Raw genomic sequence first — 17,782 nt, forward strand, 5'->3', positions numbered from 1 at the left:
TTTCACCAATATGGCGGTGGCCTCCGGGACCGGGTTAGCTTCCCTCCAATGACGTGGGGTCTTGAATCTCACAACATTTGCTAAGTCATGTCATCGTAGCCCCCGAGTCTTAAGACTGCTCGAGGAGTTGGCTTGAGACTCTCCATGCTTGACCATGATATAAACCGACATATAGCTGAACAACGGACTGCTGTCATATGTTGAAGCTAGAAGCAAGGTGGCGAATTAATGATCTTTGCAACACTCATTGTATATCCTTGGCGTTGATAACGCAATATGAATCCATGGAAACTTGAGGTCGATCGTGGCGGGTTATAAATGACTCCGTACGATTTGTGTCAGTAATCCGGCCAGCGGTTCATCCCAGCTGGTTGTTTAACCAAAACGCAGTGGCGGCGACTTATGTGCCCTATCCATTGAATCATCCAATGCAGGCGGGTGAGTCGGCTATGGCATTATAATCCGGCGTGGACGGGCAAGTCGGCCGCGGCGTTTGTAAGCCGGCGCGGAAGAGAGAGTCGGCAGTGACGTTGTAAGCTGGCGCAGACGAGAGAGTCGGCAGCGGGGGCAGTAAGTCGCACGAACGGACGGGTCAATCGCATCGTTGTGTTGATGTAAACAGGGCCGCAGAGGCCGTGGCTTGCACATATATTCATAGATCATTATGGCGGGCCAGATGCATGATATCCTTTATATGACCATCGCTCTTGCAATTAACATTTCCCATGCAACCAAAAAATATCGCAAGCCAGAGTAATTGCTCTTTTAAAGAGATTATTATGTAATATGAAAATATGCTGGATGGATTTCACCTGAAACAAAAGTTCTCGGAATGACCTGAAACTTCACGGAGCGTCTTTTTTGGAAATAATAAAAAATACTAGCAAAAGAACAAGACCAGGGGGCCCACACTGAGGGAGTCCTGGATTAGGGGGTCCTTGGATGGCTGGACTATATACTTTAGCCGGACTATTGGACTATGAAGATACAAGATTGAAGACTTCGTCCCGTGTCCGGATGGGACTCTCCTTGGCGTGGAAGGCAAGCTTGGCAATACGGATATGTAGATCTCCTCCCTTGTAACCGACTTTGTGTAACCCTAGCCCCCTCCGGTGTCTATATAAACCTGAGGGTTTAGTCCATAGGACAACAACAATCATACCATAGGCTAGCTTCTAGGGTTTAGCCTCTACGATCTCGTGGTAGATCAACTCTTGTAATACTCATATCATCAAGATCAATCAAGCAGGAAGTAGGGTATTACGTCCATAGGGAGGGCCTGAACCTGGGTAAACATCATGTCCCCCGCCTCCTGTTACCATCCGCCTTAGACGCACAGTTCGGGACCCCCTACCCGAGATCCGCCGGTTTTGACACCGACATTGGTGCTTTCATTAAGAGTTCCACTTTGCCGTCATCACAAGGCTGGATGGCTCGTATCGTTGTCAAGGACAACATCACCTCTGGGGGAGCCCTAACTATAGGCCAAACTGTCCGACTAGGCGGCTTCGTCATGACCGACCGTTCGGCCGCTGCGCCGACGATGACTTCTCGGATCATCAAAAACAATCTCCACGTCGGCTCGGAACTCACCGAGCAGATGGATCCAATGGAGCTTTCTTCTTTGAAAGGGCTCTTGGATCGCATCGCTGCTTTGGGAGTTGCTACAGACTATGATCGGATCGGGCTTAAACCCGACCAAAGGGAGATTAACTCTCCGCCGGTCACCCATCAGATAGCGGTGGTGGAGGAGCAATGCAGCGATTCTTCCTCTATCTTGAGGACAAGCTATGTCCGGATTCCTGAGCTCTCTAAGCCGGATACCCGTCTACGGGAGGACATGGCCCAAGTTCTGAACTTAGAATCAGACAGCGGGCCAGACCTATTGGGCAACATCCCGGAGCCCAAACTTTCAAGATCGGAAACTCCGACGCTCCTGGGTCTCAGATCGGGTCAGGGTTCGGACCTAAATCTATCCACCCACCCAGATATAAGTGATATTTCCCACATTAGACAAGAGCCCCAAGAAACAGTACATCACTATTGGGCCAGATTCCTCCTTGTAATGAGCAAGGTCAAGAGACGCAAGCTCATTCTTTTGCAAAAAATGCACGGACAAGGGAATCCTCAACGCCATAAGTCGCCGTGACATAGCACACTTCGCTGACTTGGCGGCCATAGTACAGAAGTACTGTGCGATCGAAAGCGCCTGGAAAACCCAAACAAAATTCTGGGATCCTACGGCTCTCACTAACCCCCCAATCCGAACTAAAAGGGTATACTCTCATAAGTCACCCGATACAACTACAAAGAAACAAAAGCCCACTACAGGGCATGGAACCGTATTGGAGGGATGGCTCAACGGGCCATGCAAAATTCACAATACAACAGATACCATACCAACACAGAGCCTTAGAGCATGTTGGGTACTCCGGCAGGTGGCCAAGTGCGATGAGGATATCCTCATCAGTAATACCGCAGAGCACCATCCTTTGGAGAACAATAATACAATATTGATAGTCTTCGAGACTTTCGCCTCAAATAATAGGTGCAAGCGAGGACTCCGCAGCCTTGCCGAAGTCTGCCAAGTAGCAACAATAAATCCATGGAGCGATACGGCTATCACCTTCAATGCCAGTGACGAACCTAAATTCCGGACAGCCCGAGCACCAGCCGCCTTGGTCCTAAGTCCAATTGTGGATGGCTTCCGACTTACCAAAGTACTCATGGACGGCGGCAGCGGATTAAACCTCATCTATGAGGAAACTCTTCGACAAATGGAAATAGACAGAAGCCGCATTGAGCAAAGCAGCACGACCTTCAGAGGAATCATCCCTATTCGGGAGGCATGATGTGCTGGCAAAATCACACTAGATGTGGTATTCGACATGCCGGAGAATTATAGGTCCGAAGAAATCACATTCCTAGTGGCCCCGTTCAATAGCGGATACCACACCCTTCTAGGGCGGGAGGTATTCATGATCTTCCAAGCTATACCCCATTACGGGTACATGAAGCTCAAAATGCCCGGGCCCAATGGAATCATCACTCTAGCTAGTGATCCGGACATAGCACTCCGCGCCGAAAATAAAACAGCTGCACTGGCCCTCGAGGCGTTATCCGAAGCCCTCGCGACCGAGGAATTAACTGCGTTGCGCTCCATAGTGGATAGGGATGACGTGATACTCGACAAAAGATCCAAACCCACCTCTTTTAAACCAGTGGATGAAATAGTAAAATTCCAAGTCCATCCAACGGACCCTACAAAAACAGCATCCATTGGGGCACAGTTAAACCCCACGGTAGACGCCGTGCTACGGGAGTTCTTGCACGAGAATTGGGACATATTCGCCTGGCATCCTTCAAACATGCCAGGAATCCCACGCAGGCTGGCCGAGCATAGCCTTAATATCCTAAAGGGATTCAAGCCGGTCAAGCAAGCTCTCCGGCGTTTCTCTGAGCCTAAGCGACAAGCCATGGGAGAGGAGCTAGCCAAGTTACTAGAAGCTGGATTCATCCGAGAAATAAAACATCCGGACTGGCTAGCAAACCTGGTGATGGTACCAAAGAAGGATAAATCCTGGCGCCTATGCGTCGACTTTAAGGGCCTTAATAAGGCTTGCCCAAAGGATCCCTTCCCCCTCCCTCGCATCGATCAAATTATAGACACTACCGCAGGACACGACTCATTGTGTTTCCTCGACGCATACTCCAGATACCATCAAATTAAGATGGCGGAGTCCGATCAAGCCGCAACGGCATTCATCACTCCATACGGCCCCTTCTGTTTTAGCACCATGCCTTTCGGGCTCAAAAATGCCGGTGCAACCTATCAACGCATGATTCAGACATGCTTGGAGACACAGATTGGAAAAACAGTGGAGGCATACATAGACGATGTGGTCATTAAAACCAGACACGTCGAATCCTTAATAGACGACTTGAGGCTCACGTTCGACAATCTCCGAACATACGACATTAAGCTCAACCCGGAAAAATGCGCCTTCGGCGTGCCCGCCGGAAAACTCTTAGGCTTCATCATCTCCAACAGAGGAATCAAAGCAAATCCGGCTAAAATCCGAGCTCTGTCACAGTTGGCCATCCCAACAGACCTCAAGCAAATCCATAAACTAACTGGATGCGTGGCTGCGTTAAGCCGCTTCATCTCCCGATTAGGAGAAAAGGCACTGCCTCTTTATCGCCTTCTGCGACGCACGGAACACTTTGAGTGGACGGATGCGGCCACGGCCGGATTAGAAGAAATAAAAGCCATTTTGGCCACAAACCCAATCTTGGCGCACCTAACGTCGGTGAACCAATGCTGCTATATGTAGCGGCAACACACCAAGTTGTAAGCGCAGTACTCGTCGTCGAACGAGAGATGGATGGACATAACTCCCCGCTTCAAAAGCCGGTATACTATGTATCCACTGTCCTCACTCCATGCAAATCACGGTACCCACATTATCAAAAGATAGCCTATGCGGTCTTCATGGCATCCTGGAAACTATGACACTACTTTCAAGAGTGTTCAATTATGGTGGCCTCTGAAGTGCCACTCAACGACATAATAAACAACCGCGAGGCCACATGCCAGATTGCTAAATGGGCTATTGAGCTCCTCCCATTCGACATAATATACAAACCACGACGAGCCATTAAGTCACAAGTACTGACTGATTTTGTCGCCGAATGGACAGAAGCCGAACTCCCTAAAGAGTACGGCACGTACTCCAATTGGATATGCACTTTGACGGCTCTAAAATGCTGGCTAGTCTGGGGGCTGGCATCGTCCTGATGCCCCCCATCGGAGATACAGTCCAATACGTACTCCAAATACTGTACACAGACTCCAACAACGTGGCAGAATATGAGGCCCTGTTACATGGTCTCCGGATGGCAGTCTCCATGGGCATTCAACGCCTGGAAGTGCGTGGGGACTCGAACCTCGCAATATCTCAAATAAATGGAGACTTCGATGCCAAAGATCCAAAAATGGCGGCTTATTGCAACGCCGTCCTCAAAATGTCAGCTCGGTTTGAGGGGCTTGAATTCCACCATGTGGCCCGGGAAAACAATCAAGCGGCGGATATTCTCGCCCACATCGGCGCTAAGCGCGACCCTGTCCCACCTAATATCTTATTGGAAAGGCTGTTTAAGCCATCCGTGGTATGGGAAGGGGAGACTAGTAACAATAGTCTGGACCCGGCCACAACAGTACATACCGAACACTCTGACATAATCGGAGGCTCTGCCACCGAAATAACACCTTCCGCCCACGTAATAATGGATGTCATCGCCCCATGGATAGAACTATTCCTGGCCTACCTAACTAGGTAGGAACTACCCGAGGACCCAAACGAGGTGCGCTGCATCGTGCGGCGGTCTAAAGCCTACAAGGTCCACGAGGGAGAGCTTTATAAGAAAAGCGCTACCGGAGTCCTTTAAAGGTGCATATCCGAAGAGGAAGGGCGACAACTTTTGGCAGAAATTCATGCTGGACTTGGTGGCCACCACGCCGCAACTCGGGCCCTTGTAAGCAAGGCCTTCAGTACATGTTTCTATTGGCCGACGGCCCGAGCAGACGCACATGACCTCGTTCAACATTGCGTCGGTTGCCAGATTTTTGCCAACCAAAGCCATATGCTGCCTACCGCTCTCCAAACAATCCCCATTACTTGGCCCTTTGCGGTCTGGGGGCTTGATATGGTCGGACCCCTCAAAGGGGAAGCCATAAGAAAAAAAAATACTTATTGGTCATGGTGGATAAATTCACCAAATGGATAGAAGCCAAACCAGTTAAAACGCCCGAGTCCGAACCAGTGATAGATTTCATATCCGAGGTTGTACACCGTTACAGCGTCCCCCACAGCATCATCACCGACAACGGCTCGAACTTTACAACCAACGAGGTAAAACTTTGGTGCAACAACATGGGCATCAAGCTCGATTATGCTTCTGTCTATCACCCGCAAACTAACGGTCAAGTCGAGCGAGCGAACGGTCTTATCATGAGCGGCATTAAACTCAGATTAGTGCGATCCTTGAAGGAATCAAATATGCACTGGGTAGAGGAGCTTGACTCCGTACTATGGGGGCTGCGGACCATGCCGAATCGCACTACCGGATACACACCATTTTTTTATCGTACGGCGCAGAGGCAGTACTGCCCTGCGACATAATTCATGACTCACCTCGAGTGCGCATGTATGAAGAGAAAGAAGCCGATCTTGATTGGCAGGACAGTTTGGACGCCCTGGAGGAGGAGCGCGACGTGGCAAAAGCCCGTTCCGCATTCTATCAGCAACAGGCTTGAAGGTACCAAAGCAGAGAAGTACGGGCCAAAACTTATAACGTTGGTGAACTCGTTCTACGTCTACCGGAGAAGAAAAAGAACAAGCTCAAGCCCAAATGGGAAGGTCCCTTCATTATTGACCAATTTCTGACCGGTGGAGTGTACCGTCTGCGGGATGCATCGGACAATCGACTCGAGCCAAATCCATGGAACGCGGCCAGACTCCGAAGGTTCTACGCCTAGTGCCGGACTCCATGTTCGTTTCCCTACCTCTGTCAATTTTTTATATAGTCATCATCTGTCTTTTCTTTCTTTCTTTCTTCCCCTTTTTCTTCAACGCCTTAAAAGGCTACAATGTGTCTTGACTACACAATATTGACGCGCTACCCGCGCTCATGTTACCTGGGGGCTTCTTTTACAGAAGCTTAATATAGCTACATTCCGGGCTCTCGGCCCAGCACATGTGTTACTTTTCACATGTACCTTTCGCCATTATATGCATCAATATGACTTAAGTTTTGGCCAAGCTGGGTTGCTTGGCTCTTGTGTTTATGCCCTACGTTCCAGTTAATTTGGCTAGGGCATAAGGGGGCACCTCTGCGATTGTTACTGCCGTGTTAGCTGGATGTGTACCTCAGACTGGGTGAAGCCAAAAGCTAGCATTCTTAAGGGAATATTCGGTCGGTGAACAAAAGATGATTTCTATTTATTATACCACATGCTCCCAGAAGATTATATCCCACGTCTCTTTTCGCAGTCCTGACATGCACGTTAGGGCATGAGTACCCAGGGAAAGGAATCCTTAACGGAACTATTTTCCCTGGAAGATGTTTCTTACTATCCATATAATATAACATAGCTAGTTGGGTACTTGTCTGTTCACGCACTTATGACCCCTATGCCTGGTTTCCACGCATATCCCGGTTTTTACATAACTACCTGGTAACTGACATTCTTTGCAATGAAAACAAGTATTACCAGATGGGGCCTTCTCGGACTCCTTCACCGCGGCAATTGCGGCCTGAAGCTGGGCTTTGCACTCCTCCAGCTCTAGAGACAACTGGGTATTCTTCTCCATAAGAACATATGCAAACAATGATCCTTAAATCAGTTGTGCCAACTGTTTCAAGTCTCAGGGGCTACTGATATACATAATTATTAGATTTCCTTACCCGTATATCTCTTACATACTGGTCCGTGGCTCTGGCAAGACCATTTTGAGGAGCTCGGATATATGCGTCTCCTGAGTTGAAGGCATCGAACGCCTCCTGGGAGAAACAAGCGTCACTGAGTACGGCCCGAAAACTCCTGTGATTCATGGCGCTCTCCACTTCGGAATTTGTAGCGGATAGCCTATCCGCATCCTCTGTAGGAGGAAGATCCGACGTTGGCCCCATGTTAGCGTCCACCTCTATGTCCGGCTCTGGAGCCCGACTGGTGGAGGCGTGACCGGCAACCTCTCCGGATATAGTCCGGCGAGCGTTTTTCCTATTAGGGAAGAGGGCGTTATTATATTTTAAAAGACGACTACCACGGAGCGGGGTTCTATTTTGTACCTCTGCGACGGCGTCTCAGTCCTGACCGCCTTCCTTTTGAGCCTACCCGGATTCGGTGCCCCTTGTTGGTGAGTCACTGTGGGTTCGGCATGGCGTCCCGAGGGCCTTCCCTGTAAGACACCATATGTGTGCGGTAGGTGAAGTGCAGAAAAAGGGATCCTTCTTGGAAGTTAGGGCTTCGGATTTACTTACATGCAATGCGGGGAGCAGTCCAGGATAATCGGCTATGATGGCCACCAAGGTACCATCGCATCTCAACTAATAGAACGTTCTGTCGATGAGCTCCACAAATATGTCCGGATCTTCTTCAAGTCCGGGGTCGAGGGCCCGGTTAGGGTCCTCTGCTTGTGGAGACGGGCTGTGGATCTCCTTCATAGCTTTTCGTAGTTCCTGCTATGGAATAGCAAGGTAAATACTCATGACAAAGAATGCAGAAAGGATTGGAGTGGAAAGTAGCAGCTCACCCAGCTTGGGGGGTTGTACATGGAGAATCCATCCCGTGGCTTAATACGGATGAACTCCTCTTCTTCTCCTTTATACAAATCGGACAATATCTTCGCTAGGGCAGCGACGGAGTCCGGGCCTTTGCGACCGCATCGGGTGGCATCATCTTCTCCATTGAAGTGCCACATGGGTTGTCCCCGATATTGAAGCGGCTGCACCCCCCGCATTGTACATATGGACATAACCTCGGTTATTGTCAATCCTGATTTGGCCAGCATTTCTATCTGGCCCATCAGGTAAAGGACTTCTCCGTTATCTTCCACCTGGGGGCTCCGAGGGCGCCAGCTGCAGCGTTTCTTCAATGGGGCGTTGCCGAACTCAGGAAGGCCCATCCGAATAGGATCTGGAAGGGGGACGTCCTCCATATAAAACCACTCCGAAGGCCAGTCTTCGGACGTCTTCTTCGGGGTACCGGATAGGTATCCGGTCCCGGCAAGCGCCATATTTCGGTTCCGCCCACTTGATATATTGACCCCTTCTGTGTACGGGGCACAAGGCAGAATAGCCTCTGCCATAGCTCGAAATGAGCTTCGCAGCCCAGAAACAGCTCGCAAAGGGCGACGTAGCCAGCGATGTGTAATATGGAAGCGGGGGTAAAGTTATGCAATTGGATGCCGTAGAACTCCAGGAGCCCGCGGAGGAACGGATGAATTGGAAATCCAAGTCCCCTTAATAAGAAAGGGACAAGGCATACCCGCCCCCCCTTGGATGGGTTGGGTAAGCTCTCCGCTTGCTCCCCGCCATTGTAGGTGGCGAGCCCGGCTCGAACGGGGACCATATACGCTGGAGGGAGAAATCCCTGGGTCTATAACTCTACTAACTGGCTGTGAGGGACGGAACACTTCTTCCAATCGCCGGGCTTAGGGCTACGGGAGAGAGAGGAGGAGCTACGATGGCCGGCAATGTTGGAATGGATTTTTTCGGCGCGCTCCGACAGATACTCGTTGTGGGAGGATGGTTTGATCTGGATCTGAGAATCCCTGTCTCTTTAATAGACGGTTTACTCACATGGCTAGGGTGGCAAATGTAAAAATGCCCTGGCTTCTCGCATTCACTCGACGCGTGGAAGATAGCCATTATTGGGCGCAGAAGCCAAGGAGTGCAACATTTATGGGAAGCCGAACACTACTCAACAGGTACCCATAATTTGGAGAAGAACCCGCCTTGCAATGCCGAAGACAATCTGCACGCCAGACTCATCGTCATTGAAGCCTGGTTCGGGGGCTACTAAGGGAGTCCTGGATTAGGGGGGTCCTCGGATGGCTGGTCTATATACTTTAGCTGGACTGTTGGACTATGAAGATACAAGATTGAAGACTTCGTCCCGTGTCCGGATGCATGGGACTCTCCTTGGCATGGAAGGCAAGCTTGGCAATACGGATATGTAGATATCCTCCCTTGTAACTGACTCTGTGTAACCCTAGCCCCCTTCGGTGTCTATATAAATCGGAGGGTTTAGTCCGTAGGACAACAACAATCATACCATAGGCTAGCTTCTAGGGTTTAGCCTCTATGATCTCGTGGTAGATCAAATCTTGTAATACTCATATCATCAAGATCAATCAAGCAGGAAGTAGGGTATTACCTCCATCGAGAGGGCCCGAACCTGGGTAAACATCGTGTCCCCCGCCTCCTGTTACCATCCGCCTTAGAAACATAGTTCGGGACCCCCTACCCGAGATCCGCCGGTTTTGACACCGACACACACCCTATCCACGAGGGTGGGGGGCACGCCTGCCCCCCTGGGCGCGCCCCCTACCTCGTGGCCCCCCTGGAGCTCCTTCGACCTCAACTCTATACATTCGTTTTCAGAGAGAAAAAATAAGGGAGAAGGATTCATCACATTTTATGATACGGAGCCGCCGCCAAGCCCTAAAACCTCTCGGGAGGGCTGATCTGGAGTCCGTTCGGGGCTCTGGAGAGGGGAATCCATCGCCGTCGTCATCATCAACCATCCTCCATCACCAATTTCATGATGCTCACCGCCGTGCGTGAGTAATTCCATCGTAGGCTTGCTGGACGGTGATGGGTGATGTCTACTACACAACCTTCTTGTTGTAGACGTTGTTGGGCCTCCAAGTGCAGAGGTTTGTAGGACAGTAGCAAATTTCCCTCAAGTGGATGACCTAAGGTTTATCAATCCATGGGAGGCGTAGGATGAAGATGGTCTCTCTCAAGCAACCCTGCAACCAAATAACAAAGAGTCTCTTGTGTCCCCAACACACCCAATACAATGGTAAATTGTATAGGTGCACTAGTTCGGCGAAGAGATGGTGATACAAGTGGTATATGGATAGTAGATAATGGTTTTTGTAATCTGAAAATATAAAAACAGCAAGGTAACTAATTATAAAAGTGAGCATAAACGGTATTGCAATGCTAGGAAACAAGGCCTAGGGTTCATACTTTCACCAGTGCAAGTTCTCTCAACAATAATAACATAATTGGATCATATAACTGTCCCTCAACATGCAACAAAGAGTCACTCCAAAGTCACTACTAGCGGAGAACAAACGAAGAGATTATGGTAGGGTACGAAACCACCTCAAAGTTATTCTTTCCAATCAATCCGTTGGGCTATTCCTATAAGTGTCACAAACAGCCCTAGAGTTCGTACTAGAATAACACCTTAAGACACAAATCAACCAAAACCCTAATGTCACCTAGATACTCCAATGTCACCTCAAGTATCCGTGGGAATGATTATACGATATGCGTCACACAATCTCAGATTCATCTATTCAACCAACACATAGAACCTCAAAGAGTTCCCCAAAGTTTCTACCGGAGAATCACGACCAAAACGTGTGCCAACCCCTATGCGTAGGTGCTACCTCTTGAGCATTGCGTTGGTTTTCCCCGAAGAGGAAGGGATGATGCAGCAAAGTAGCGTAAGTATTTCCCTTAGTTTTTGAGAACCAAGGTATCAATCCAGTAGGAGGCTACACGCGAGTCCCTCGCACCTGCACAAAACAAATAAATCCTCGCAACCAATGCAAATAGGGGCTGTCAGTCCCTATAAGGCCACTTACGAGAGTGAGATCTGATAGATATGATAAGATAATATTTTTGGTATTTTTATGATAAAGATGCAAAGTAAAATAAAGGCAAAGTAAATAGCAAAGGAAATAGCTAAGTAGTAGGAGGAGATTAATATGATAGAGATAGACCCGGGGGCCATAGGTTTCACTTGTGGCTTCTCTCAAGAGCATAAGTATTCTACGGTGTGTGAACAAATTACTGTTGAGCAATTGACAAAATTGAGCATAGTTATGAGAATATCTAGGTATGATCATGTATATAGGCATCACGTCGGAGACAAGTAGACCGAGTCCTGCCTGCATCTACTACTATTACTCCACTCATCGACCGCTATCCAGCATGCATCTAGAGTATTAAGTTAAAAACAGAGTAACGCCTTAAGCAAGATGACATGATGTAGAGGGATAGACTCATGCAATATGAAGAAAACCCCATCTTGTTATCCTCGATGGCAACAATACAATACGTGCCTTGCTCCCCTTATGTCACCGGGAAAGGACACCGCAAGATTGAACCCAAAGCTAAGCACTTCTCCCATTGCAAGAAAGATCAATCTAGTAGGCCAAACCAAACTGATAGTTCGAAGAGACTTGCAAAGATAACCAATCATACATAAAAGAATTCAGAGAAGATTCAAATATTGTTCATAGATAGACTTGATCATAAACCCACAATTCATCGATCTCAACAAACACACCGCAAAAATAAGATTACATTGAATAGTTCTCCACAAGAGAGGGGGAGAACATTGTATTGAGATCCAAAAAGAGAGAAGAAGCCATCAAGCTACTAGCTATGGACCCGTAGGTGTGAAGTAAACTACTCACACTTCATCGGAGGGGCTATGGTGTTGATGTAGAAGCCCTCCGTGATAGATGCCCCCTTCGGCGGAGCTCCGGAACAGGCCCCAAGATGGGATCTCGTGGATACAGAAAGTTGCGACGGTGGAATTAGGTTTTTGGCTCCGTATCTGATCGTTTGGGGGTACGTGATATATATAGGAGGAAGGAGTACGTCGATGGAGCAATAGGGGGCCCACGAGGGTGGAGGGCGCGCCTAGGGTAGGCAGGAGTGCCCCCTACCTCGTGGCCTCCTCTTTTGTTTCTTGACGTAGGATCCAAGTCTCCCGGGTCTTGTTCGTTGAGAAAATCACGTTCCCGAAGGTTTCATTCTGTTTGGACTCCATTTGATATTCCTTTTCTTCGAAACCCTAAAACAGGCAAAAAATAGCAATTCTAGGCTGGGCCTCCGGTTAATAGGTTGGTCCCAAAAATAATATAAAAGTGGATAATAAAGCCCAATAATGTCCAAAACAGTAGATGATATAGCATGGAGCAATCAAAAATTATAGATACGTTGGAGACGTATCAAGCATCCCCAAGCTTAATTCCTGCTCGTCCTCGAGTAGGTAAATGATAAAAACAAAATTTTTGATGCGGAGTGCTACTTGGCATAATTTTAATGTAATTCTTCTTAATTGTGGTATGAATATTCAGATTTGAAAGATTCAAAACAAAAGTTCATATTGACATAAATATGATAATACTTCAAGCATACTAACTAAGCAATTATGTCTTCTCAAAATAACATGGCCAAAGAAAGTTCATCCCTACAAAATCATATAGTTTAGTCATGTTTCATTTTCGTCACACAAGAATGCTCTCATCATGCACAACCCCGATGAAAAGCCAAGCAATTGTTTCATACCTTAGTAATCTCAAACCTATAAACTTTCACACAATATATGAGCCCGAGCCATGGACATAGCACTATAGGTGGAATAGAATATAATGAGGGGGGTTATGTGGAGAAGACAAAAAAAGAGAAAGTCTCACATCAACGAGGCTAATCAATGGGCTATGTAGATGCCCACTGAGAGAGTCCTGGATTAGGGGGTGTTCGGATAGCCGGACTATACCTTCAGCCGGACTCCTGGACTATGAAGATACAAGATTGAAGACTTCGTCCCGTGTCTGGAAGGGACTTTCCTTGGCGTGGAAGGCAAGCATGGCGATACGGATATACAGATCTCCTACCATTGTAACCGACTCTATGTAACCCTAACCCTATCAGGTGTCTATATAAACCGGAGGGTTTTAGTCCGTAGGACAAGATACACATCAACAATCATACCATAGGCTAGCTTCTAGGGTTTAGCCTCTCTGATCTCGTGGTAGATCTACTCTTGTACTACCCATATCATCAATATTAATCAAGCAGGACGTAGGGTTTTACCTCCATCGAGAGGGCCCGAACCTGGGTAAAACTTCGTGTCCCTTGCCTCCTGTTACCATCCGGCCTAGATGCACAGTTCGGGACCCCCTACCCGAGATCCGCCGGTTTTGACACCGACATTGGTGCTTTCATTGAGAGTTCCTCTGTGCCGTCGCCGTCAGGCCCGATGGCTCCTACGATCATCAATGGCGATGCAGTCCAGGGTGAGACCTTCCTCCCCGGACAGATCTTCGTCTTTGGCGGCTTCGCATTGCGGGCCAATTCACTTGGCCATCTGGAGCAGATCGAAAGCTACGCCCCTGGCCGTCAGGTCAGATTCGGAAGTTTAAACTACACGGCTGACATCCGCGAGGACTTGATCTTCGATGGATTCGAGCCACTGCCGAGCGCGCCGCACTGTCCTGACAAGCATGATCTAGCTCTGCCGCCGAACAGTGCCCTGGAGGCCGCACCCGCATCGGCTCCGATCCTTAATTCGGAGCCAACTACGCCGATCGAGGATGGGCAGTTGGACGCCGCCTCGGGGGCTGCGATCCCAATAGCGATTGAGCCGAACACCAGCCCCGTACTCTGCGAGACTCGTGACTCCAAGGAGCCGGACTCCTCTCCGGACTCTGAACACTCCGCGCCCCTGCCAATCGAATCCGATTTGGCGCCGATCATGGAGTTCACTGCCGCGGACATCTTTCAGCGCTCGCCTTTTGGCGATATTCTGAAGACACTGAAGTCTCTCTCTTTATTAGGAGAGCCTGGCCGGACTACGGCCAGCAAGGTTGGGATTTGGACGATGAAGAAATTCAAAGCCCACCCACCACCCACTTTGTAGCCGCTGTCGACGACTTAACCGACATGCTCGACTTCGACTCCGAAGACATCGACGGTATGGACGCCAATGAAGGAGATGATGAAGAACCAGCGCCTACTAGGCCCTAGAAAGCCACCTCGTCGTATGGCATATACATGGTGGACACCCCAAAAGAGGGAGATGGCGATGGAATAGTGGAGGATGATCCCTCCAAGAAACAGCCTAAGCGCCGATGTCAGCGGCGCCGCTCAAAATCCCGCCAAAACAAACACGATGATTCCAGCACGGGAGATAATAATACTTCGGAAAGCGCCAAAGAAAACCCCCTCCAGCAAGATTTAGCACAGGAGGATGGAGAAACCAGCCCTCATGAGAGAGCGGCAGACAGAGAGGTCGAGGACGATAATTATATGCCTCCCTTCGAAGACGAGGCAAGCCTCGACGACGATGAATTCGTTGTGCCAGAGGATCCCGTCGAGCAAGAGCGTTTTCAACGCAGGCTTATGGCCACGGCAAGAAGCCTCAAGAAAAAACAGCAACAAGTTAGAGTTGATCAAGATTTGCTAGTTGACAGATGGACTAAAGTCCTTGTGACCGAAGAGCATAAACTCGAACGCCCCTCCAAGAGCTACCCAAAGCACAGGTTGCTACCCCAATTAGAGGAGGAAGCACTTGATGCGGCCGACCGGCCACCTCGTGGATGCGACAGAGAGGCCTCTCGGCCCTCCACTCAAGCCGCACCCCGTACCAAGGCACGGGACTATGCGCCGGACTTACGAGATATGTTGGAGGACAAGGCAAGGCAAACAAGATCGATCTATGGATCGCGTGGGCGCCCCACGGCTCGAGACGGCAACTGTCACGCTAGCCACAAATTCGGTAGGGCCGAACACAGTAGACAAAGCTCATTGGAGCTACGTCATGATATAGCCCAGTACAGAGGCGCCGCACACCCACTCTGCTTTACAGACGAAATAATGGATCATCAAATCCCCGAGGGTTTCAAACCCGTAAACATCGAATCATATGATGGCACAACAGATCCTGCGGTATGGATTGAGGATTATCTCCTTCATATCCACATGGCCCGCGGCGATGATTTCCACGCCATCAAATACCTCCCACTCAAGCTTAAAGGACCAGCTCGGCATTGGCTTAACAACTTGCCAATAGGATCAATCAGCTATTGGGAGGACCTGGAAGCCGCATTCCTCGACAATTTCCAGGGCACTTATGTGTGACCCCTAGACGCCGATGACCTAAGTCACGTAATTCAGCAGCTAGATGAATCGGCCAGGCAATTCTGAACACGGTTCCTAACAAAGAAAAATCAAATAATCGACTGTCCGGACGCTGAGGCCCTAGCAGCCTTCAAGCACAATATCCGTGACGAGTGGCTGGCCCGACACCTTGGACAGGAAAAGCCGAAATCTATGGCAGCACTCACGACACTCATGACCCGCTTTTGCACGGGAGAAGACAGCTGGCTTGCTCGTAGCAACAATATAACCAAGAACCCTGGCAATTCGGACACCAGGGACAGTAGTGGCAGGTCACGTCGCAACAAACAGAAGCGCCGCATTAACGGTGACAATGCAGATGATACAATAGTTAATGCCGGATTCAGAGGTTCTAAATCCGGTCAGCGGAAAAAGCCATTCAAAAGGAATCCTAGGGGCCCGTCCAGTTTGGACCGAATACTCGACCGCTTATGCCAGATACATGGCACCCCCGAAAAGCCGGCCAATCACACCAACATGGATTGTTGGGTGTTCAAGCAGGCAGACAAGTTAAACGCCGAAAACGAAGACAAGGGGCTGCATAGAGATGACAACGAGGAGCCCCGGCCGCCGAACAACAGGGGCCAGAAGGGTTTTCCCCCACAAGTGCAGACGGTGAACATGATATACGCAACCCACATCCCCAAGAGGGAGCGGAAGCACGCGTTAAGGGACGTATACACGATAGAGCCAGTCGCCCCAAAGTTCAACCCATGGTCCTCCTACCCGATCACCTTTGATCGAAGGGACCACCCCACTAGCACCCATCACGGCGGCTTCGCCGCATTGGTTCTAGACCCAATTATTGACAGATTTCATCTCACTAGAGTCCTTATGGACGGCGGCAGCAGCCTGAACCTGCTTTACCAGGATACAGTGCGGAAAATGGGCATAGATCCCTCGAGGATTAAGCCCACCAAAACGACCTTTAAAGGCGTAATACCAGGTGTAGAGGCCAACTGTACAGGCTCAGTCACACTTGAAGTGGTCTTCGGATCTCCGGATAATTTCCGAAGCGAGGAGTTAATCTTCGACATAGTCCTGTTTCGCAGTGGTTATCACGCACTGCTCGGGTGAACCGCATTCGCTAAGTTCAATGCGGTACCGCATTACGCATACCTTAAGCTCAAGATGCCAGGCCCTCGAGGAGTAATTACGGTCAATGGAAACACTGAACGCTCCCTCCGAACGGAGGAGCACACGACGACCCTTACAGCGGAAGTGCAAAGCAGCCTCTCCAGGCATTTCTCCAGTCCGGCCACTAAACGACCGGACACCGTCAAGCGCGCCCGGAGTAACCTACAACAAGACCGCCTGGCATGATTCGAGCAGGCGTAGCAATGCGGCCCCAACCCCAACCCTCGCAAAAAGGCGACGTCAGTACTTCACGTACATACCTACGCTCTAGAGATACCATGGGCACAGGGGGAGGGGCACCATCGCGGCACGCCCAAAACACGGCTTAAACCGTACCAGGGGCTGCCGATTTTTTTATATTTATTTTTACTTTCAGGACTCCATTCTTCGGATGGCCTGTTCGGCAGTTCAATTGTCGCACAAACGATGCAAGAACCAGGGAAGCAGACAAGCCACGCCGCATTACAGAACTCCTAGGTGGTCTCTATCACGAGCAGTATACCTGTTTCGCATATTATTCCGCAGCTTGCCCCTGGAGCAGACATGTTACATAGTCCAACCTTTTGCTTATCGCATTATTTGTATCGTTCTGCTTTGATCACAACTCTTTTTAATAAACAATGCATAGCTTTTGTCTATTTTTGCATTACTCTTTTTTATATTTATATATGTTCCTTAACGACATGTTGCACCCGTACACTTTGGTACGGCCAAAATATGCCAGGGGCTTCAGTACCCCTCAACATGGTGTGAGAAGTCCGAACACTTTAACAAGTGCAGCACCCCGAACTTATAGCATTATATGCATCGGCTCCGAATCATGTCTTGGGTTAATAGTTTGGTTTGTCCAGCTCCTATGTTTTGGTGCCTTACGTTCCGCTATATCGGCTAAGGTAGCACTAGGAGAACCACTGCGATTGTGCCCCGG

This window comes from Triticum aestivum, chromosome 4A (genome assembly GCF_018294505.1).
Source record: "Triticum aestivum cultivar Chinese Spring chromosome 4A, IWGSC CS RefSeq v2.1, whole genome shotgun sequence".
Lineage (NCBI taxonomy): Eukaryota > Viridiplantae > Streptophyta > Magnoliopsida > Poales > Poaceae > Triticum > Triticum aestivum.